This window comes from Loxodonta africana, chromosome 18, assembly GCF_030014295.1.
Source record: "Loxodonta africana isolate mLoxAfr1 chromosome 18, mLoxAfr1.hap2, whole genome shotgun sequence".
Taxonomy (NCBI): Eukaryota; Metazoa; Chordata; class Mammalia; order Proboscidea; family Elephantidae; genus Loxodonta; species Loxodonta africana.
Genome location: NC_087359.1, coordinates 49,766,180 through 49,789,339, shown reverse-complemented (window position 1 = coordinate 49,789,339; position 23,160 = coordinate 49,766,180).

Here is a 23,160-nt window from a genome sequence, read left to right as displayed (position 1 = left end):
ACATTGTCCTGAAAAATCTAGTCCAGTGGTTTGCAACAGGAGGCGATTTCTCTCTCTCACACACACACATACACACAAACACACTCCCACTAAAACGGGTGTTTGGAGACATTGGGGAATGTTTGAAGAAATTTTTGGTTCACAACCTGGGATGGGCTTTCTACTGGCATCTATTAGGTAGAGGCCTAGGGGTGCTGCTAAACATCCTACAATGCACAAGACAGCTCCTCACAACAAAGAATTATCAGGCCCAAAATGCCAATAGTGTCATGTTTGAAAAACCCTGGTCTAGGCTATCTGGGGTTGTACCCATGGCCCCCAGTGCATTAGGCCTTGCCATTAGCTTCTTCTCAGACCTACTTTAGTGTCTGGACCTGAACTCCAAGGCTTTGAAGCTGTTGTTGGAGGGGAGAAGCTTGGGATCCCTCAGCTCTCAGTTGCTTCCTTTTTTGTTGGCAGATGCAAGGAACAACTGCCCTTGAAGAGGTGTTCCATGCACCAGGTCAAGCATGGTAAGAGAAAAGTGGGCAACAGTCCTCAGGTCAGTTATCTCTCACTGAAGTTGCTAGAGCAGAGAGCAGGCACAAGGGGAGAGAAGAAGAAGGGAGACCCTGGGGTTCTAGTTCTGCCTGGCTCTGCTTATAATTTGGTCATTTAACCTCTGTGCCTCAGTTTCTTCCTCCAGACATTGGGTACAGGTTCCTGTCCTTGCCTACCTCCCACGGTTGTTGTGAAGGTCAGGGAAGATGAAGGCTATGGAAAAAACACAAAGTTCAGGCAGTTAAAATGGGAGTTTCCCCTGGTGGGTTTACAGGTGTGAGGAGGGCAATTCTGGGCAGAGAGAATGACATATTCAACCGTACCAGGAACTGCAAACAACTGGGCATGATGGGAGCACCGAGGTGGAGGGGATGGGGAGTGTCAGGCAAAATGGCACTGGGCACCAGGTGGAGCCTCACATGTGAGGATCCCACTTTCTTTTGTAGCTCTCAGGCAGAGAGGTAGGACCTGTGCATGAGCCTGGATGCGTACCCAGGAATACACAATATAACAGGTTAGCACGGGGAGATGTGTGGGGCAGGTGGGCTCCAGGTGGTTGGCCAAAAGTAGGTTGATCAGCAGCGTGGCCTTGTGAAGTGATGAAAGCTAATATCCACAGCCACTGTTTTTTAAGTATTAGTATTTTTGTTCCTTGTGAAGTGGTTTTATAGCCTTCAGATGTCTCTAAGAATTTCTGTCCATCTTTTCAGGATCTTTGAAATTGAGTTTCTAATTTTTTGGTAGCTAATTATTTCTTCTTTGTGTTGTGTGTATTAGCAAATATTTGGAATAATCTAAATGTCCAACCATAAAGCATTTATTAAAACAAATAAGAGTTCATTATGCTGGAAATAAAAAAAAAACTCATTGGTTGCTTTTGAAAGTTGCTGGGACACATATTCATTATTCTGAAGATTAATAAAGGGAAAGAATCAAACAAAACAAAATAAGCATTTAACAACGATTCATGGGAACAAACTAGGTGTCCTCACACACACAAAAACACACAGGCATGCAAGGGAAACCACAGCCAAAGATTATAGGTTAAGATAAATTAGAAAAGTTTTGCAATTAAGGAAAAACTTATCCAAACTCTTAAAATCGTAAATGTACATACATGTACTTGGAACATGGGTGGCACAATGGTTACACAGTTGGCTGCCAACAGAAGAAAGACCAGCAATTCGAGCTCACCAGCCTCAAGACCTTTACTGGCAATCTGCTCCAGTAAAGATTTCCGTCTAGGAGACCCTATGAGTCAGAACTGACTCCAACAGCAGTGGGTTTTGGAATCTTTATGGAAGGAGCCCTCAGAGCCACGGTGGTGCAGAGTTAAGCCCTTGGCCACTAGCTTCCAGTGCACCAGCAGCACTGTGTGTGTGTGTGATGGGGAAGTTTGGTAGTCTGCTTCCATAAAAATTACAGCCTTGGAAACCCTATGGGGCAGTTCTACTCTCCACTGTAGTGTTGGAATCCACTAGATGGCCATGCGTTTGCTTTTTTTTGTTCGTTTTTTAGAATCTTCACAGAAGCAAATTGCCAGGTCTTTTCTCCATGGAGCCACTGGTGGGTTCGAACCACCGACCTTTCAGTTAGCAGCCGAGTACTTAACCATTGTGCTGCCAGCGCTCCTTGTCTAGTACGTAGTGTTTGTTGAATCTTAAATGAACTGTACAGATAAGGAAACTGATGCCGGAAGAGGTTAAGAGATAAGCCTAGAACCAGTAACCTCCCTGATGGAGACGGATTTGGACAGAGAGATGTAATATATCAGAATGTGCTTTGTAATTGTCTAGGTGGATGCCAAAGACTGTTTGGGGGACTCTGACATAAAGGGTGATCACCAGCTCTCTCCCTTTGCTCTTCAGGAAAATGAGGTTCAACAGGCTCATACTCAGTCAGGAGGGGTTTAAATTAAAGAACAGAATGGCCTTATTGCTGGATTCTGATGGACAAAAAAGTGAGCTGACTTGGAATGCTGTGGACTTGGTCTTTAAAAACAAGGGAGACTACCGATCAGGATTAAACTGGAAGCCCCGTCAAAGGTAGACAAATGGCTATGCTGAGGCCTGAAGAGGCTGCTTCTTGAGGAGGTCCATGAGAAGCAGAGCAACCAGCCAGAGGTCCTCAGTGTCTCCAATTATGTTCCCATGGAGCTCAAGGGTGCTTGGGGGAGGAGGAGGCAGATGAGGGAACCCACACTAATTAAGCCTTTACCCATGAGAGAATGTGAGGCTAATAAGGCGGCCCCATTCCAGGGCACCTCCACACCAAGCCAGCCGGTCTGCCTGTTTATTGCCCGTATGGAGATCATTAATGCCTCCTGACACTGAGGTCACTCCCGGGGTCAATCCCTGAGCCCGTTCTGCAAAACAAGGGGAAATGAACTTCCCAGCACATGTGGCTCAGGCTTGGTGGGGGGGAGGGGGGGCTCCCGTTACTCCACCCCTCAGCTCTGGGAGAGATCAGCACCCCAGGCTTTCAGACCCCCAAAAAACAAGCCCCTCCACACCTAGCGGGAGTCTGGGGAGGGGGTAATCCTGGGAAAGGACGAAGTGGAGGCCTTAGTCTGAGCTGGGACAACCCCCACTGAGGCCTCCCCAACCGACAGACGGACACTAATCCCCTGGCGACGGGCTGGGGTGGTGTCTGGGAGTCGCAGCTGCAGCTCGACAGGGGCCAGGCTCCCGGCTGCAGGTGGCGGGAAGGCGCAGGCCCGGCAGCCACGTGGGCGTGAGCCCCGGGCCTTAACCCCGCCCTAACCATCTTCCCCCTCCACGATTGGACCCCTTGCCTCTCCAGAATCCAAGATGGCAGAGAGGGGTGGGGTTCCGGAACAACTGAAGCAGCGATTGGTGTAGCTCAGGCTCTCTTAGCTGAAGGACGGCCTTAGTAGCCACTCAGGGAGCTCCAATGGTAGCAACCGCGGTTGCTCGGCCGCTTTCCGTCGCGTTTAAGTGAGGGATGCCACCTTATGAATTTGTGTCCCTGCAGCCTGCGAAGGGGCTAAGTGGGAACAAGGAGCCCCCAGATGGTCCTCTGAGCTCTGAAAAGGCCTCTTACCAGCGTGGAGTCTCTTCCTTGGTAATGACCAGAGCTGGGAATCAGTCCCCACGGACCCAGGAAGACGAAAAAACCCCCAGCTTGCTTGGAGGAAATCAATAGGATTATGAGGTTAATGCCAGAGCAGGCTGAGTGTCAGTTACCAAATAAATGATCCCAGGAGGACATGGCTGAGGTTAAATGAGGCCCAATAAATAAAGGAACGTGTTCAAAGGAGAAACTTAAGAAAATGCAAGGACACAGGGTCGGGCCTAGGCACTCCTTCCTGCCCTCCCCTTCTATGGCTTGTCCAATTCTGGAGGAGCCACAGCCTTGGGCCCTGCCTCCCAGGAACGCACAGACTTGGGCCTGCACCTTGCTTGCTACAGGCATTGACATAGCTACCCGGCACAGGGCTCATTGGCCCTCTCCACCCAGCTTCAGGGGTTGAAGGAGGGAATGGAAACTCTTATGTGGAGGTCTGACCAGTTTAACAGAGCACTAGCGTGCCTCTGATTCCTCAGAGGCAGTGAAAGGACCAACTGCAGCAGGAGTGGTTGAAGATAGATGTTGGGAGGCACTTCCCAAACATTAACTAGTTGAAGGAAGCCTTCGGATTTGTGGACTGTGGGACCTTATGGATCTTGGAGGAAAGGAACAGTTTCCCCTTGGTCTGAGGCTCACTCAGCCTCTTCCTTTCAGGAAATATGCTAGAGAAAGGTTTGGTCACTGAGTAGTGAGTAGGAACCCTCCCCCAAATCCTCTCACACATGCCCACGTCAAGTCTTCTTCCATTCCCTTTTCTACTGTGCTGCCCTTTTGAGTTTGGAATTTAAAAATCTATGATTGAAACACAGAGAGCAACTTGAGGTGAATGAGGCCCAAGACTGGTGAGGGATGTTCAGGGAGAAGGCAGCAGTGAGAGGAAGGGTAGAGGTGAAATGGGACAGAGGTAGCTAGGAAACTCCAGGATAGCTTCTTGGGACTGTGAGTGGAAAAGAAGTTTGAGCTGTGTACAAACTGAGAGAAGGGCATTTAGATGTGAAGGAGATGAAGGTACCTTGGAGGTGTCTGCTGTTGGTGTCAGCAAACATTCAGCATTGTTACAATGAGTCTGAGTCGTTTGGCTTCCTGTTTGTGTGGTACGTTCATAATAATGAATCAGACTCAAAGAAAGAAAGAAGAATGGTGCTGTGAGCCCAGTGTGCAAACCTTACAGCGTTATCCCCTTGACATCCAGGGCCAGACTACCAGGGTGGTGGTTTGTGCCCAAGGATCTGGGGTGGGGAGAAGACGTGGAAGGAGAAGGGTTCTTTGCCTTATTGCGTGTTATAGAAGATTTTATTCCAGGTGAAAGCGCATTTATCCTTAGCTCCTTTTGCACCTGGGTTAGTCAAGCATTTGCCGTTTAGGCCAAGGCTGTTTTCTCAGCTAAAAAGGCCCATAACACCATCTTTGCATATGAAAAGCTTGCAGTAGAGTCTTATGTGTACAATGCTTTCCATCAACAACGTGTCCTGGTGAATGAGAAACCCACTCCTGTGGATTTTGCTGACCTTCTTCAAGTGGCTACTTGCTGAAAGTTAGCAGGGTACAGAGCATGAAGATGTTAATGTTATCCCTGTTTAGCAAATGAAACAGGCTTTGGGTAAGTAAGGGACTGTAAAAAAAAAAAAAAAAAAAGTGACTGTAGAGCAGTGTAATTAAAAATATGGGCGCTGAAGATTCAGACTACTTGGGTTCAAATCCTGAGTTTACTTCCTGGCTGTATGACCTTGGGCAAATGACCTAATCTTAATTTCTTCTTCTGTAAGGTGGGGATTATGATAGTATCCACCTGATAGGGTGGTGAGGTTGAAATGAGATAATGCACATAAAACTTGTAGAGTCCTATCAGGGACATTGCAAGTGCTCGATAAATGTTAGCTATAAAGAGTCCTGGTGGTATGGTGGTTATGCGTTCGGCTGCTAACCAGAAGGTTGGCAGTTTAAACCCACCAGCCGCTCCTTGAGAGAAAGATTTGGCAGTCTGCTTCTGTAAAGATTACAGCTTTGAAAACCCTATGGGGCAATTCTCTGTCCTATAGGATTGCTGTGAGTCAGAACTGACTCCATGGCAGTGAGGCCTTTTTTTTTTTTTTTTTTTTTGTATTCTTCTGAACCCTTAAAGCACTTTTGTCAATGTGGCATCACTCCTCCCATACCTTGGAGGTGGCTGTTATTATTAAACTCATTTTACGGAAGAGGAAATAGAGACACGAAGCTGATCATGCTCTGGGTCCCTTGGTAACAGCCCACAGAGAACCCATGGTCAAATTTTCTGGCTTAAAATTCCAAGGGCTTTCTGATAGTCCACATCCTCTCTCACTTAAAAAAAAAAATTATTTTGTTATTGTTGTTGAGAATATACACAGTAAGCTCACACCAATTCAACAGTTTCAACATTGATTACATTCTTTGAGTTGTACAACCATTCTCACCCTCCTTTTCTGAGTTGTTCCTTCCTCATTAACATAAACTGCCCCCTAAGGTTCTTGTCTGATCTTTCCAGTTGCTGTTTTCAACTTGATTCCATATAGAATAGTTCAGCTTAACTAGTAAAAAAAATCTGCCTCTGTGCATTTGCACAAGGCAGATTTTTTTTACTAGTTAAGCTGAACTATTGTTTGGTTTTAAGAAGACTTCACAGGATAGCTCTGGTTTAAGGATTAACCTCTCATTTTTTAATCTAATTTATTTCAGCCTCTTGTTCAAAAATAATATCCTTGAGAAACTAAATTAAGAGCCAATTTTGGATTATCCATATTTAGGATGAATGGAGCAGAGGAAGAAAATGAAAAGTGTGTGTGGGGGGGGTGGATAATTAAATAAATTCTGATTTAGGAATTTTTTTCACTGAATACAACCTTAGCAGATGTACCTTCCTCAGAGAGACAGTAAAATGAGCGTGTACAGTACTTCAGAGCAGTGTTACTGGAGGAAATGGAAGGAAGTGGTCATCCGGGAGCATGTGGTGTAATGGGGAAGAAAAGTCTGACTTGCAGTGAGATTCCACCTGCAGATAGGGACTCTGGAACAGAAGGTCTAGACTGCTAGCCCAACCTATGCAAAACCCAGACTTAACAACTCTGTGGTGTCTCCAATGAGAGTTACATGAGAGACTCACCTGTGCTGTTGGTGAATCACTGCCTCTGTCCTCAGTTCTGAGGGAGCACAGACCAGCTTAGCTCACCCAGGTCAGGGGCCAGGCCAGCCAAGTCCTCAGTTCCTTTTAACTGGAAGTTACCCAATTCTCTTTTGTGGAAGAAGGCCTGGGAGGCCAGGGCGAGAGGTTAGGTGAGCAGACCTGCATCTGTGGTGTGAGGGGAAGCACCTGCAGCAGCAGCAGCTGCCACCTACTACCCGTCCCCCCTGCTGAATTCTCCAACTTCCCAGAATGAGCTCAAGCTCCTGCCCCACCCCCAGCTGTCCTGAGCTTGATAATCCCAATGGGATGTGGGCTGGGGAATCTGAAACTAAGATTTAGGGCTACTGGGTAACAGTAAAGTCACAAGGGACAGAGAAATTCACTACTGCCTCAACCAGCCTTTCGCTTTGGGGGCTTAAAAAGCATCCCAGGCCTTAGCACAGAACAAGTGTCTGGGAAGGGAGTAGAGAGGGATTTAGTTTCCTGGATTTGGATGGGAAGGTATACACACATGCACAAGGACACATACAGACACTCAAGATATGTATCTTTCCTTTATGCCAGTATCATCTTCTTTTGATTACTGTAGCTGTGTAGTTTTGAAATTGAGAAGTATGAGTCCTCCAACTTTCTTTTTCAATGTTGTTGTGGCTATTCATGGTCCTTTGAAATTCATATGAATTTTAGGATGGATTTTTCTATTTCTGTGAAAAATGCCATTGTGATTTTGATAGGGTAGTGTAGAACCCGTGTATCACTTTGGGTGGTGTTGTCATCTTAACTTACTTCTTGACTCAAGGTCTCTAGAGGGTGAGAACTCTAAGGATCTGCCCCACGGGGAAAAGAAGACTGTTAGCGTCTTTGCCTGAAGGGAGAAAGCAAAAGCTTCCCCACAGCCCTCCTCCCCTCCAGACTTCTGCTTAGGCCTCATTGGCCCATACTGGATCACACGACCATCCCTGGCTACTGGTAGCTAGGAAGGCAGGGAATCACATTTTCATGATTGTCACACAGGAGTGTTTTCCAGTTTGGTACTGCTCTCAGAGGTTCTGACTCAGTTGGTCAGGGGTGGGGGCTTGGTATTGATATTTACTAAATGCTCCAAAAACCTAGGTTAAAAAAATTTTTTTTAATTGTTTTTTTACTACACTATGGTGCCAACCAAACCCATACTAGGCTTTGGCCAAGCCACCTTCCTGTGCTACCTGGAATTCCCCAGCTTTTCCTACAGTGCCTGCTCCCTTTGGGATTGGTTATTTAGGTGTTTAATTAGTGAGTTTGCAGGTCATTATTAGTGAATTTGCAGTTAGTAACTGCCTAGTCAATCAGTTGGCTAACTAACAGAATGTTTATGTGTTTGGCACATAGTAAGCACTTGATAAATATTTTTTGGATGAATGCATCCATAAAATAGAGATAATATGGAGTTACCAAACCCAAAACCAAACCCACTGCCATTGAGTCGATTCCGACTCATAGCGACCCTATAGGACAAAGTAGAACTGCCCCAATGGGATAGTAGCTATGAAATCACTTGATAAAACACTGTACAGATATAAGAATGAAACTTTGTGAGAAATTAACACTCAAATTTAGGGCCAGGGCAAAGTTTGTTCCCCTACCTTTCCTCAAAGAATTGTTCTGTTGCCACATTTCTGAAGGGGAGAACTACCGTCTTGCCCTGCTGTTAGTCAGCCAAGTATTGCTCTTAATTATACCAGCTTCATTAACACTTCTTGATAGCATATATACTTCTTCCTTTTTCCTTCATCCTAATTTTTCTTTCTACTTGTATTTTTATTAGCTTATTTTGGTTATAAACCACCTTAAGCCTATTTGGGAAAGAAATGAGGTAAAATACATTTTAAGAATACTTGGAACTAACATTTATTAACCACTTACCACATAGCTGGCATTTGCACGCATTAACCAATGCTTGCATTAAGCTAGTAGGTTGGTATGATTATCCCCATTTTACGTAGGTGTTGGGAGACTTGCCTAAGGTCATGCAGCTACTTAGTGGTGAGCTAGGATTCACATCCAGGTTTCAAAACCAAGATCAGCCTGACACCAAACCTGAGCACTTCCTCTGAGCCACAGTCAGTGTGATAGATGCTTGGTTACAGTTATTTACTGCTTAGCTAGTTGAAGAGGGTTTTTGTATTTTGAGCTCCTCAAAGCAGTTTTGGGAAAACATTTAATCTTTTTTCTTCACAGATCATTTATCAGCAAATACTGTATTTCATCAGTATTTGCTGCTCTATTAAATGTACCACTAAGAAGAAACAAACGCTGCTAATTAAACCATGACACACCATTGATTATGACATGCATCCCAATCTCAGAGATGTTAAAATATGGAAAAATATGTCTTGGAATCAGTGAAATAAGGTATTTCATTCTAGTAATGGGGAATGTGTGTACAAAACCTCTCTTGCTTGCTTGCTTTCTAGCTGATTTACCCCTTCCTTCTCATTGCCAAAACCTTGCCTGTCCCTTTCAATCTCATTTCTCCACATCATCATGACTCCATTCTGACCCTGCATTAAATTTAGACTATCTCCTGTGAGTCTCCAGAAAGCTTTGTACTTATAGGAAAGCTCTAGTCTAGTATTTTTAAAAGAGCTGCACTGGACAATCTCATTACAAACTTCCTCCAACAACTGTCAACAAATTCTTTCCAGAGTGAGGCATAACTCCAGTCTTCCTATAATACCTGGTAATTCACTACCCTCCTTGTTCACTGTCCTACCCAGTGGTTAGTTGGTTGGTCTGTACTAGTTATTTGCAAGGGATTTCCCTACAGGCTGTTGGAGAAGGGCATGGGAGGGAGCCTGGGAGCAGAAGCTGAGACAAGTCATCCCGTTCTCCCTTGACACAGGAAACATGGCTCCCAAGGGCTCTCCTGAAACACCAGGGCCTTCCCTTTCTCCACTCCAGAAGGAGGCGGATTGGAGAGGATTAAGCTTCTCCACTCTTCTGGGACCTTACTTCCCCTCCCTGGTTTGGGACTGAATGAGATGAGCTGTGAAGGGAAGCTGGGGATGGAGCTCTGGTACTGGTTAGGGTGATAGGGATTCTTGAAGAGTCGCCCATTGTTGAGATGGATTACAAGTTCCCCAACAACAGCAGCAGCTAGCTCTTCTAAGATGGTATTTTGCTTCCTTCTTTGAGTAGAAGGTGTGGGTGTTGGGGGGGGGGGACCGCGGGCATTGATGCTGGCTTTCCATTTCCTAGCACACTAAACGGACTGCCACTTAATTTCAGAATAGAGTGAAAGTAGTAACCAGAGGGAAAGAAATTCCTTGTCCTGTTCCCTTCAATCTGATTTTTAGATCAGAATCTGGGAAGGAACAGAGGCTGACTGGAGAGGTTGGGGACACTAGTGCAGAGAGGGCTGTAGCCTATGCTGAGAATTGAGGGGCTAATCTGGGAATCCTTGGTGACAGAAGACTCTGGTACCTTTGAGGATGGGTGAGCAGGCACATCCTTGCCCTAGTATTCCTGGCATATGACAGGCTGTGAGGCTGGGTCTGTCTGTGGGGCCCCAAGGTCCTGTGGGGAGATAGAGAAGACAGAGAAATAGAGGGAAGTGAAGATAGGAGTTGGAGTCAGACTGATGGCCAGTCAGAGGCCAGGCAGGGAGGCCTAGAAGACTGAGCCAGCCTGACTGAGGCACAAAGGCCAGCCTGGCTGGGTATAAGGACGCTCCTTCGTCTAGGATCCCTAGACTAAGGCAGGCGCGGGACTGGGCTCTGTCTGTTGGGTCCAGGCCCTCAGCACTGACGAGTCCTGGCACCTTCCCGCCCGGCCAGGGCTCCATCAAAGCCTGAGCAGAGGCCGAGCACTTCTCCAGCACCGCTGCCTCTCCTCCGGGCCTCCATCCTGCCGGAGCAGAGGGCCTCCCCTCACTGTGACTGCACGAGCCGACTTCCGAGGCACGTCCAGAACCGGTCCAGCGCCCGCTGCCTGGCTGGGCCGGGACGAGGAGGGGCCGGGGAGCAGAGGAACGTGCCAGACAGTGCCCGGAGCCGGGAGCATGAGCGGGCGCGGGATGGAGCTCGTAGGTGTGAGTGTGTGGAGTGCATGGTCGGTAAAACAGTGTGACTGTGAGGCCCGTGAGCTGGCTGAACAAGAGGGTTTGTGTGCGCGCACCTGCGAACCGGGGAAATGGGCTTACAAATCAACTGCGTGCGGGACGGGAGCGGGTCTCTGACAGGAGGTGTATGCGGGTGCGGAGCCGGAAGCCCAGGGTTCGGTGGAGGCCGGCTGCCTGGGAGTGGGCCCCAGCGTGGGCCAGGCCCGGCCGCCTGGCGCCCAGTGACGGGCCGCGCGGCGGCGCCGGGCGTGCAGTTCTAAGTTGTCGAACCCCGGGTGGGAGCGGTGCGGCGCGACCGGGCCGCTCGCCCTCGCTTCCCGCCTCTCTAATCTAAACCATGCGGGGCTGCCAGTCTCTATCGGGCTGGCGGGGCCCAAGGACCGTGGCGATGGCATCGCGCCGCGCAGTGGGGAGCGGACGGGCGGCTCCGGCTGGGGTCCTGGGGCCGCGGAGCCGGGGGACCCTCGAGCCCCCCCGCGGGGGGCGGCGGGCGCTGACTGATTGACAGCGGCGACGTCAGCTGGCGGGGGTGGGGGGAGCTCCGAGGGAGGGAGGGATGGCGAGGGAGCTGAGGCCCCAAAGTGCAGCCTCGGAGATCAAGGGCCCGCTCCAGAGCCGGGATGCGTCTGGCCCCGAGGGCGCGGCGGGCGGCGGGACCCTGACCCAGCGGCCTCGAGGCGGTGCCCCCGGCTGTCCCGCGCTCCTCGGACCCGAGCCTGCAGTGGACCCCGGCCGCAGGCGCCTCCGCATGCCGCAGCGCAGTTAGGGTGAGTTGGGTGCGTGAGCCTGGGGCCACCCGGAGCCCAGGGTCAGGCTGCAGGGGAGGATGAGCTGGAAAGGGAGCGAGTAATGGGACCATGGTCAGGGCAGCCAAGGCGGCAGGAGGCGGCGATGTGCCTCATCTCGGGCCGCTGCCTGGGCCTGACTCCCAGCCCTGAGGAGCGAAACCTCCTCTCCCCTGAGTAACGGGAAGAATGGGGTCCAGGGACGCAATAACAGTGTAAAAACGACAGCGCCTTGGGAACAAGGTTAAGCTGCGACAGGCGGAACCTTGGCCTTGGAGTCGGTGTCTGCAGAATCAGAAAGGCCAAAGAACAGGACCCGGTAGCGGTGGCAAATATCGATGTAGAAATGTGAATGATCAGAACCCTGGATTTCAGAACCTTTGGGCAACAGACTCGTCAAAACCGAAACAAGGAACATTATATATAAGTAACGATTGATGATCAAGAATTACCAGAATGTGAGCAATTATCAAAGAAAGAAGGCTAAGCGGCACACTGGAATTTTTAAATAGTCACAGTCACTTTCAGAATCCAGTAAAAGTAGTAACCCTACTTTTAAATGGATAAATAAGGTCAGAGTAACTCCAAATGTAAGAACAATGTAATAAAAGCTATTATATTAAAATCAATAATAAGGATAACAAATGCTAAAGAAAACTAGGAAAAAGCTGAACAATGAAAAATACTATTAAGAGTAACACTGTTAGTAGTATTGATAGAATACTATCATTCTATTCAGAACTATTAAAAACAAGTATTAACGAAAATCTTAAGACCAATAGTAATAGCAAGACACAGTAATAAGAATTGCTAGAGTAATATGACAATTTATGACCAAGGTATTAATAGTCACAACATTATAAATAACGGCAGAGTAATAAGAAGTATTGTACCAACGTGATGAAAAATAATCAGAGTAACAAGAGCTACAGCAAAATTACAAATTATGACAAAGTAACAAGAAGTAATGATGTGATGAAAAATAACCAGTGAAATAAGATCAGTATAATACAAATAATGACAGAATGACAAGATACTGTAATGATGTGATGAAGAATACCTGGAGTATTATGAACAATCCCCACAAAAATTATGGCAAAACAACAAGAAATGTTAATAGGATGCGAAGAAAATTATGATAAATAAAAAGTTACTGGAACACTGGAACACTAACGAAATATAAATAGAATGAAGAACCAGCAACGGAAACATTTTAGCGGTACAGAGTAAACATAAAAATGAGGATAGACGAACATGACCTATTGGGGCACTATACTGTAATTAATAATTACCAAGATATTGGTAATAGTATTAGTAACGTGCCAGGAGGCCCAGCTATAATGGAGCAGTGACAGGAAGGAAACAAAATATGTAACAATGACAAAATAACAAAACAGACCAGTCCTTTAAACATCCAGTATTACAAAATAATAATTCGTTATGTGATAGGAAAGATATTCTTAATGTTACTGAATTTACCAGAATAGTACTCTAATACTAGCGATAATTGAAATATTTAAAAGAGTACAAAATATTAACAACGCCGCTAATGCAAGAGAAATATCACCAGTGATGTAGGAGTGGAAAGAAAAATGCTATCCTCCTTGGAAAACGAGGCAGCAGAAGCAACTGACCCAAGCGCAAGGGGAGCGGAGCTGGTGGGCCGCGTCGCGGAGCGGTCGCCGCGAAGGACCAGCGTGGCGCGACAGTGCTGGCGTCTTCAGCGTACTAGGATGGGGGGGAGGGGGGCGCAGGGACGGCCGCCCTAGGCCAGCCGGTCGGGAAGAAGACGAAATTGGCGGAGAGCTCTGGCAAGGCAGAGCTGTCGCGAAGATGGTATGTGGCCCGGTGGCCGAGAGAAAAGGAAGAGAAGAACCCGAGGAGGGGTAGGAGAGCGCAGCAGCCCTCGTCTCGTGCTTGAGTGACGGGCTGCGGACGTGCTGGGCACGGGACAGGACCGGGAGCTTGTGGCGCGAGCCGGACCATGCCGCGGTACGGTCCCGGGCGTGACAAGTGCGCGGCAAAGGACCTAGCGGGCAGGCCTGCAAAGCGCGAGCGGCCCCTCCTCCTGGCCCTGCGGAGCCGATTGTGGACCGCCATTCCGGCTGAGTTCCAGATACAGTGGGGAGCTGACAAGGCTGCGTTTGGCTACAAAAACCAGCGCCGGGCCGAACGCGCAACTACCCTACGCGTGCAGGGTCCCCTTTATCCATCTGGGAACCGGCGCGCTGTTTGAGGCCGTCGCTAGCCTTGCCCTGTGAGTTCTTGCTCGCTGCAGGCTGTGGCTGGAGGACGAGGACCGAGGCTGTCAGCCTTATCTTTATGGGCTTTTCCCAGCCCGGGCTGGCCCCGGCCCCTTTTTATCTCTTCGGTTGCACTTGGCTTGTTTACTTAGCGAGGCCCTGGGAGCTGAAGTCTAGGCCCTGGCTGGGGAGGCCAGTAGACAGGGTGAGACGGGGGCCTGGGCCTTGGGATGTGCAGAGAGATCCAGGGGAGAGTGGAAAGAAGGTAGGAGTAGTAAAGGGGGACAATCAGACGCGAGAGCCAGTCAGACATACATAAAGCCCTAGGAGAACTTGCCCTGCTCCCTCCCAAAGAAGGGGGAAGGAAGAACAGTGAGGTAGAAAGGGGAAGTGGAGATAGAGCAGGGTTGCACGCCTGATAGAGGCAGGACAGGCCCATTCTTGCAGGCTGGGATTTCATCCTTGTATTTCAGGGCCAGTAGTAGGCAGGAACAAGCCACCTGAGCAGGGAGTGAATAGGCCCAGACACTTGGGGGAAGAATAGCTACGCCCAGGCCTGTGAGCTGGACCCACTCAAACCGCCTGGTTCTAAGTTGGAAGTGGTGTGGGCTTAGCCCACTGGTTCAAATAGGAGCCCTTTGGGGCTAATGCGTGAGAGGGTGAGCCAGCCGCTGTGAATGTGAGGGCTAGGCTGGGAAGCCCAGGGCCTGAGTTCAGTACCTGGATCAGAACAGCCTTAGCCAAATGGCTGTTTGGGTGACTAGGAGGCTGTTTGGGAGGATGTGTACACCTATGTGGGAAGAGGGTGTTTATGGGAGCAGGAATGTGTAGGAATGAAAGCCCTCTGTCCAGGGGGGTCTCTACTGGAGTGCTATCTGAGGGAGTGGGTGCAGGTAGATTGCCCTAGGCCATCTCTACAGGTGTGAAGCCCAGCCACAAGAGCCTGAGCTTGCCCTTCTGGCCCGGCTCTCCTCTTCGGTCTGCCTGGGAAGTGTCCTGGCTGCCCTGGGCTAAGAGTGGGTCCTGGGCCCCAGTTATTAGGGAACAGCAGAGAAGGCCCAGGCCTCAGGACCCACTGGAGCCCAGCAGGAGAGAGGGACTGGGGGTGCGCTGGGGCAATGCCGAGAGGGCGGTCCTTCCCCCAGGCCCACTCATCACACAGCCCCCACAGCCCCACAGCAGGGCAGGCAGACAGAGAACTGCAGGCAGACCCTGGGGGTCCAGAACCCGGAGGCAGGAGGAAGGTCCTTCCCTCCCTGTCGCTCCCTCCCCCATCTCAGGCGGGGGCGGGGTCCACGTGCGCCCAGCGGTCTCCACGCCCTCCAAGAAGCCCACGAAGCGGGCCGAGGGACCTCTGGCTAGCGTGGACTGGGCGACTACTCCGTGTGTGCTGTGTCTGCAGGAGATGCTGCAGGACAAAGGCCTGTCGGAGAGCGAGGAGGCCTTCCGGGCCCCGGGCCCAGCGCTGGGCGAAGCCAGCGCCGGCAACGCCACCGCCGCCCCCGAGCCCGCGCTGGCCACGCCGGGCCTTGGCGGAGCCGCGCTCGGCAGCCCTCCCGGCCCCGGTGCAGACGTCGCCACCGCCGCCGCCGCCGAACAGGTAGGCCGCGCCGCCGTCGGGTAGGGTCTGGCGTCCGCGTGTCGGCAGGTCTGCCTGTGGCGGTCACTACTTCCGACTGTGGGCAGGACTCATTCCAGGGGGACCTCTCTGTTCTCCCAGGACGGTCTATTCGTCCTCCCCTGGACAGGGTCTGCTCTCTCAGGCTTTTGGTCGCTCCTCCACTTTGAGTCTTCGGGGCTGCTCTGGGACAGGAGGGGGAGGAAGACTCCTGAGGCAGCAGAGTGACCCCAGGCTAAGTATCCAGCCCCGAGGACCCCAGAGGGTGGGGTGGCGGCCTGGGATCTGCAGGAAGAGCCGACCTTTCCGCGGTGCGCACGGGACGTCAGTGAGGCTTCAGGGTGAAAGCCCGACGGTCACACGAAGGGAATCTGCAGTGCATCCCATGGCCAGTGTGCAGTGTTTGTGGGTACGCGTCTGGCCAAAGGTGTGGGCGCCGCTCCCAGTGTCTGCGTCTGCCGGCAAACCTGGGGATCCTTCCCGCCACGTGAAGTGTGCGCCTCTCTCGGTAGATATTTGTGTAAGAGTGTGTCATCCACCTGGCAGGGTCAGTATATATGTCCTCTGCGTCACATCGGTAGCTGCAGCCCCGAAGGAGGGACTTTCAGCGGCTGATTAAATTTTTAAAAATTCCTTAATGGTACAAAATAATTTTGTCAAACGAAATCGCAAGGCGTGGGCGCCCGGGGCTGGCCGTGCTCTAAACGCTTTCTGGGGCCCTGTGCTTCTTTCCGAGGGCTTGGTCCCCTAAGCCCCCCGGGGCTGGCGTGAGAGCGCCCTGCTTGGAGCCGTGGGCCAGGGAGACATGAGTCCTTCTCCTTTCTGTCCCAGACCATCGAGAATATCAAGGTGGGGCTGCATGAGAAGGAGCTCTGGAAGAAGTTCCACGAGGCGGGCACCGAGATGATCATCACCAAGGCGGGCAGGTCAGCGCTGGGAGATTTACTTCAGGAGAGGAGGGGTGGGAGCAGTGGGGTCTCCAGAGGGCTCTCTTAGCAGTCCTCTCCATCCGCAGTGTGGGGGGCTGGGAGAGTCCCCTCTGACACTCCTCTGGCCTCACAGCCTTACTTTCCCCTGCGACTTCAGACTGGGCATGGGGCCGCAGGGGGCTACCTGTCCAGGAAGCTGGGGGTCAGGATGGACAGGGGAGAAGAACACTATGTAAATGAGATGCAAACACAGATCGGAACCCCAAGTTTCTGTTCTGGCACTTTTTCTCCTTGAGGGGGTACTTTGTCTTCCCTCCTTTAGGGACCTGTGGAGGATTTCTCAGGATTACATGGATTGGGAACCCCGGGGAGATGCCTCTCAGCAAATGGAAGAAGGGGATGATTTTTTTCCTTTTTCCATAACTTTCGGGGGGCACCATGGACCCCAGATCTCCCATCTCATGGGTGCTGCTCCTCTTTTTCTAGCCCTCTCCTCAGCACCGCTGGGCTCTCTGTGTGTGTATGTGCACGTGTGCTGTTGGGGAGCAGCTCTCGGGGTGGCTGCCAGAAAGGGATGATTTATAAAGTGGAAACATCTTTAAAATGCGCTGGTGTCTGTGGGAGAGAACAGGGAGGAGAGGGCGAGAGAAGGAAGACACAGACGGTTGGGATTCGCTGGAGTGTCTGGGGTGGGGCAGGGATAGGGCCGAGAGGTTATCAGGTGAAGGACGATTGCTGCAGGCAGAGAAGCTGGAAAGTTCAGGTTCAGGAACTCCCTCCCTACTCGCCCCCTCTGCATACTCGCACACTTAATTTAGGCCCCCTGGAGACAGGTTAGGTGTGAAAATGTTCCTTTGGCTGGCCGAGAGCCTGTAATTGGGCTTTCGGAGGAATAATACCATCATGAAGCATCTAGGGCTCAGGCTGTGGGGTTTTCCAGTTCCCGCTCAGCTACTTCTATCCGTATAACCTTAGGCAAGGTTCTGAAAGGTCTCTGCCCCGTCCCAATCTCCATCTGTAAAAGATAGGTTCTACTTCGAACAGTTATATGGAAAGCACTGAGTGCAGCTCCTGGCACAGGTCAGTAGGCAGTGATTGTTAGCTCATAATATTCATAATAATTAGAGAAATGACTGGCATCCACTCAGCATCTTCTACTTTTTAGAGATCTCTGCTGAACTGCTTAGGGAATGGTGCCCATTCAAAGGAAACAAAAAGCCAGTGGTTTGTTGTGTGCAGGGTAGGGGTGCTGTGGTCCTTCCTGTCTCTGCTCACTGGCCAGCCTATTCTCCTTTGTTTTGTTGGGGCTGAGGGTCTGGGCACTCAGTCACCCTTGTGCCTTCGTCAGGGAGGTGGCGTAGCCACCCAAGGTCTTGATCAGGGGAGGGAGCAGGGAAACTTCAGGGCCTGCATTTGGTGCATTTTGGCGATAAGGAAGGAGCGTGCATTGGAGGGTCATGGCAGTGGGGGTCCTGATGACACAAGCCCTGGTGCTTCCTAGCTGAGTGCACTTGGACAAGTCACTGAACCTCGCTGTGACTCAGTGCTGTCTGGTAAAATAGAGATGATGATGTAGACCTACTTGCCACCCTTCCTTTTTGGTTGCTGTGAGGCTCAAACCAAGCAATCATTTGAACTGTGCTTGGTAAATTGTCAAGTGGATTACAGGTGTGAAGAGGAGGATTTATTTCTTGTGCCTGCTGGGGTGCAGGGAAGGAAAGAAGAAAGAGAAAGACTCAGAACTTCCATTTTTAGGCAGCAGAAATAACTTTCTCTTGAAAATGATTGGCCAGTAAGTTCTCTGGGCATGCCGGGCCTCTGCCATTCTAAACAAAAGGCGTTTGTGGTTCTCCTCCATGGGGCTTCCTGCACCTGCATAGGTCCTCCTCCTTCCCTTCCTCCCAACACATACACTCACACAGGTTTCCAGAGGTGATCAGCTTCAGGCAGATGTTTGTGCCTGATCCTGGTAGAGGCCTAGAGATGGGCCTCAGGGAATAATGGTAATAATTCAAAAATGGCTGTGATGATGTTGGCCAATTATAGATTCATCACAGCCTTCTATTCCTCTGGCAAAAAGTTGTTGTTGCACCAGGTCTAGCCATTAAGTCACTGGCCTCATTCTCCCTGCCCCCTCCCCCCCAACAGGGTTCTCAGAGGCCCTTTATCCTCCTGCATAGCCCAAATCACGTCTTCAAAGACCACTTTCACCGCCCTGGTTGCCTTGTCCCCCTCCCTCCCCTCATCTCCTCCCTCACAGGAGGCCTCTGAATGCGGCTTGCTTTGCTTGGGCTTGCTGCTCTTCCCCATGCTGTCCACGCCTCTCCCTAGTCCCCTAACTCTTTGTGACTCTACTGAGCGTTTCCTGGGACACTTTCGTTTCTCGGTAGATGGCCTGGACCTTTCCCCTGAACCTTGAATCATAGATTCCTAGACTGCTAGAGCTGGAGAGGAACTGAGAGAACATAAACCAAACCCCAGAGAAGGGAAGGCACTTGACTCATGTAGGTAGAGGCAGGGTTAGGCAACTTCCAGGTCTACCCTAACCGAGCAGATGATGCACCCCACTCCCAGAATAAGGCCCCAACTTTGGGAGATTCTCATGATTGCTTGTTTACAGAGTCCCTGTTTAATGTAGGGTTGTTGCTGTCCCCTGTGACCCTGGCTGGTTAAGGGCATGATAACTGCTATCTGGTTGCAGGACCTGGAGGATGGGAGCCAGAAGGTTCTCAAGCCAGTTTGAATTCTAGGGTCACAAGCCTCCTATCTGCTTTAAGCCCTTTAGGTCCTTGAAGATCTGAAGGCCAAAGGAGAAAGTGGTCTCCGTCATTGGGTAAAAAAAAGTTGGGTAGTGACTTTAAATTGTTAAACAACTTGATCTGGTGAATAAAATGCCACCACAAGGTGAGACATCAATGTCTGAATGCTTAAGGATCCCTGGTGATGTCAGATATAAAATGAGACGAAGCCCCTCCTCAGTCAGTCCCTGTCCTCTGCCCCTGACGACCAGTTCTCAGTACCAGAGTCCATGCTGTTAACTGCAGAGAGCAGATTCCTCTCTCCACCCCTTCACGTCCACCCCCTCTAGTCCCTGCCAAGCTTGATCCATGTGAGAAACTGCATTTTCTTCCAAACACAGATAAAAGTAAGCTCCACAAAAATTTAAATATAAACCTCCCCAAAATGAAAATTTCCTAACTGTCTGACCGCCCTACTCCTAGGTCACGGTTTTGCCACCAGATAAATCTCCTCTATCAGCCTTCATAGCCTGTTGAGTTCAATGTTGCTTGTGTTAGTGACAGTGAATTTGCGTTTGAAAAATGAACTACCGATGAGAACTCCTGTTGAACCTGTATTGTTTGTTATTCTGAGGCAAGGATTTGGCCTGGCTTAATCCGGGGCTTCAAAGCCAATTGCCCTCACTCTGTATACAGAGCGTCAGAGCCCAGTGGCGTGGGTGATAAGAGAAGTAAGGGTTGAAGACACTGGAAAAGTGGGATGGGGAGAGAGTGCTTTGATCTCTTTTTAAAGTATTTTCTGAAAGCAAAAGTCTATCAGAAGGAAGTGCCTTAAAAAGAAAAATCGAAGAGAAGCAGCTGACCTTCCAAAACAGCATCCCTTCCAGGCACCCTCATCCCTGCTCCTCCTCCCCTCATCCAGGGAAAATCTCTCTTAAAAGTGCTTTTGGTGAATTAGAAAACATTTTCTTTTTTGGTGTAAAGTGGACATAAATTCCATTGCTTTGTTATTGCTCTCAGAAATCATTTTGGCTACAGAAGTTTTGGTCTCTGTGTGGGCAGCCTCAGCGCTCTCACCACCCCCCCCCCCCCCCCCCCGTGGCCCGTTTTGGTTGCTGGGCTCCTCGGCCTCTCCCCAACATGCCCGGAGTTCTTCCATCAGACTCCCAGACATTAGGTACAGCAAGACAGGTGGGGTTTTCTGCAGACCCTGCCCTTTTCCTGCAACCAGTTCCTCTCAGTCCCGGCTGGCTCCAAGACCTGTGTCCATATAATTTTTTAAAATGTAAATTTTATTGACGTGGAACATGCCTGCAGAAGAGGGCATAAATTATAAGTGTATAGCTTGACGAAATTTCACGAAGTAGACAGCCCTTGTAACCATCACCCTGATAAAGAAACTCTACCTTAAAGTAATACCAACATTGCCACAACTCCTCTTATGTGCCCCCCAATCACTACAACCCTATCCTCCCAAGCACTCTCCAGGCTTCTCACCCCTTCGATTTGGTTTTTCACCTACATTTAAAGGAAGGCACATGCAGCTGCTCCTGGGTCCCCGGGATGTCCCTGGGGAAGCCGGGCCGGGGCTGGGGTCCCAGACCCGACGGAGAGATTTTGACGGGTGCCCTAAATCCGCTTTTCTCTCTCCTCACGGCCCTCGAGGTAGGTCGGGGGAGCGAGTAGGTCAGAGCCATGATTTGGCCACCGCTTTGGCGCGGGAGCCCGGCGGCTCTCCGAGCCCAGCTGTAACTTGGGCTCAGCAGCGAGTCCGCATTTACGGGTTTGTTGCCAAAATCAAAATGCTCCGAAACCCTTGCCCCCCGCCCCCGCCCCCGCCCTCAAGCCTTGGACACCGAGACACGTCCGAGGAAGCTTATGTTAGCAGTTCATTCTAAAACCATTTCCAAGTATGAAGTAGATAAAGGCTGCAGCCCCGCACCCTTTCAGAGCCTGTTTCATGATCAGAGGAGAAACCCCGGGCTTTCATCTCCTCCCGGCGGGGCGGGCGGCTTGTTTATTCCCCCGGCGGGGCCGTTTCCGCGTGTGCTGGGGAAGCGCCCCATCTGCCGGGGAGGGGGGTGTACGGGAACCCGAGGTGGTGGGGGGGGGCGTGGGGCGAAGGGAGAAGGAGCACAGGACGCACGAAAAGTGTGCGGAGGGGCGCAGAGAGAAGGCTTGCAGGGCGCTTGGAAAGAGCAGGAGGCGCGGGGAGAGGGCTCACCAGGCACAAGGAGAGAGTGGAGGCGTGGAGAGAGGGCTCACTGCGAGCAAGGAGAGGGTAGGGGCGCGGGGAGAGAGCTCGCCAGCCGGGCCATGGAGAGAGTGGAGGGCCCAGGGAGACGCCTTGGGGGGCTTGAAGAAGGTGAGGAACGCAAGGAGTAGGCACAGAGCAGCAGGAGTGTGGGTGTGGCAGGCGGGGGCTCAGTGGGATACAGGCGGCTCTGGTCAGTGCCTCCCTTTTTAGCCCTCCCTCCTTGACCAACTAAGGGGTTGTTGACCCCACAGGGGTTGGTTTTCAGGTTATATCAAAGAGCTTCATAATTTAAAAAAAGAGCGCTCTTTCACTAGGATGCTCAGGAGCAGGCCAGGTGGGGACCTTTAGAGAGAACATTACAGTGCCTTACAGCCCAGAGCTGTGCTGACCTGGCGAACACTCCCATGCTGGGACTTCTGAGTTCCATCTTTAGTCTTTTCTGGAACCAAGGGCAGATGACAAGGGGCCTGTGAATTCTCCTTTCAGCCTGGGCAGAAGGTCTATGGGGTGTGTGGAGGCTGGAGGCATGTCTCACCTACACACTCAGCCCTTCCTCCTCCTGGGCTGGCCCTTCATCCTTCTGGGTGTTGAAATGAAGGTACCTAGTCCCTGAGGGGTGCAAACTGAACCCTTGCCTACTAACCAAAAGGCTGGTGGTTTGAGCCCACCCAGAGGCACCTCGGAAGGCCTGGTGATCTGCTTCTGAAGCGTCACAGCCATGAAAACCCTATGTAGCACAGTTCTACTGTGCAACACATGAATTGCCATGAGTTGGACTCAGAATGAAGGGCAACTAGTGGTTGGTTAGGGTCACAGTGGAGTGTGTTCTCCATGGTCCAGAAGCAGTACCTGAACTGGATCCTGTCAAACTGAGAAACCTGTTTCCATGAAGGCAATGGAGCTTCCCAGCTGGTCAGCTCAGCCTGGAGCAGAGGATTTTTAAACTCCCCGATCAGAGCAGATATCCTACCCTTCCCCCTGGATTCTGGGGGCTGCTGCCCCAGGAAAAGGGGAATTGGTGGACAGAGGAGGCTGAGGCTAGGAATTCCCCTCCCTCCCTACCCACCCACCCACCCCAAAAACAGCAACACCTCCCCTGAGGCTGTTATCAGTCAGGAATCTGGTCTATGGTCAGTTTCCTGGGAAGGCCAAGTACTAGGATACCTGCTCCATGCCAGAGCACAGGCTTCCTAAAGGCCTTTTGAAATGCACTTAGTCAATGTCAACCTGGCCTCCTATGCTGCTGAGGTGAAGTGTAGTGGGGAGGAAGAGAAGGGGAACAACAGGGCCCCTTAGACCCCTGCAGCCTAGGTTATGAAGACTGTGAAGTGGCAGGGAGCCATTTTCTCCTGCCCTCCCCCCTGAAAGACCGTGTCTACCCTCTGCTGCTGCCACCTGGAGTGATTACAGGAGAGACAGGCTAAGTGCAGGGCAATGATGCCAGGCCAGCCCAGACACAGCCAGGTCTGCCCCATTTTGTGGTTGCTTCTGTAGCCCTTACAAAATGGCGCCCTGAAGGGGACGAGATTCTGCCTTCCCCTGGAGAGGGGGGAGGTGATGAAACTGCTGCCTTCCCTGCCTTCTGCTTCAGGCCAGGAAGAGGGTGGTGCAGGCCCCAGCTGTGCCCCCAGGCCAGGGGCAGGCAGGCTGGTAAGCTGGAGGCAGGCTTGGGTTCCTGAGCGAGGAGGGGGTGGGGTGGACATTTGAAAATGCTTTCAATTG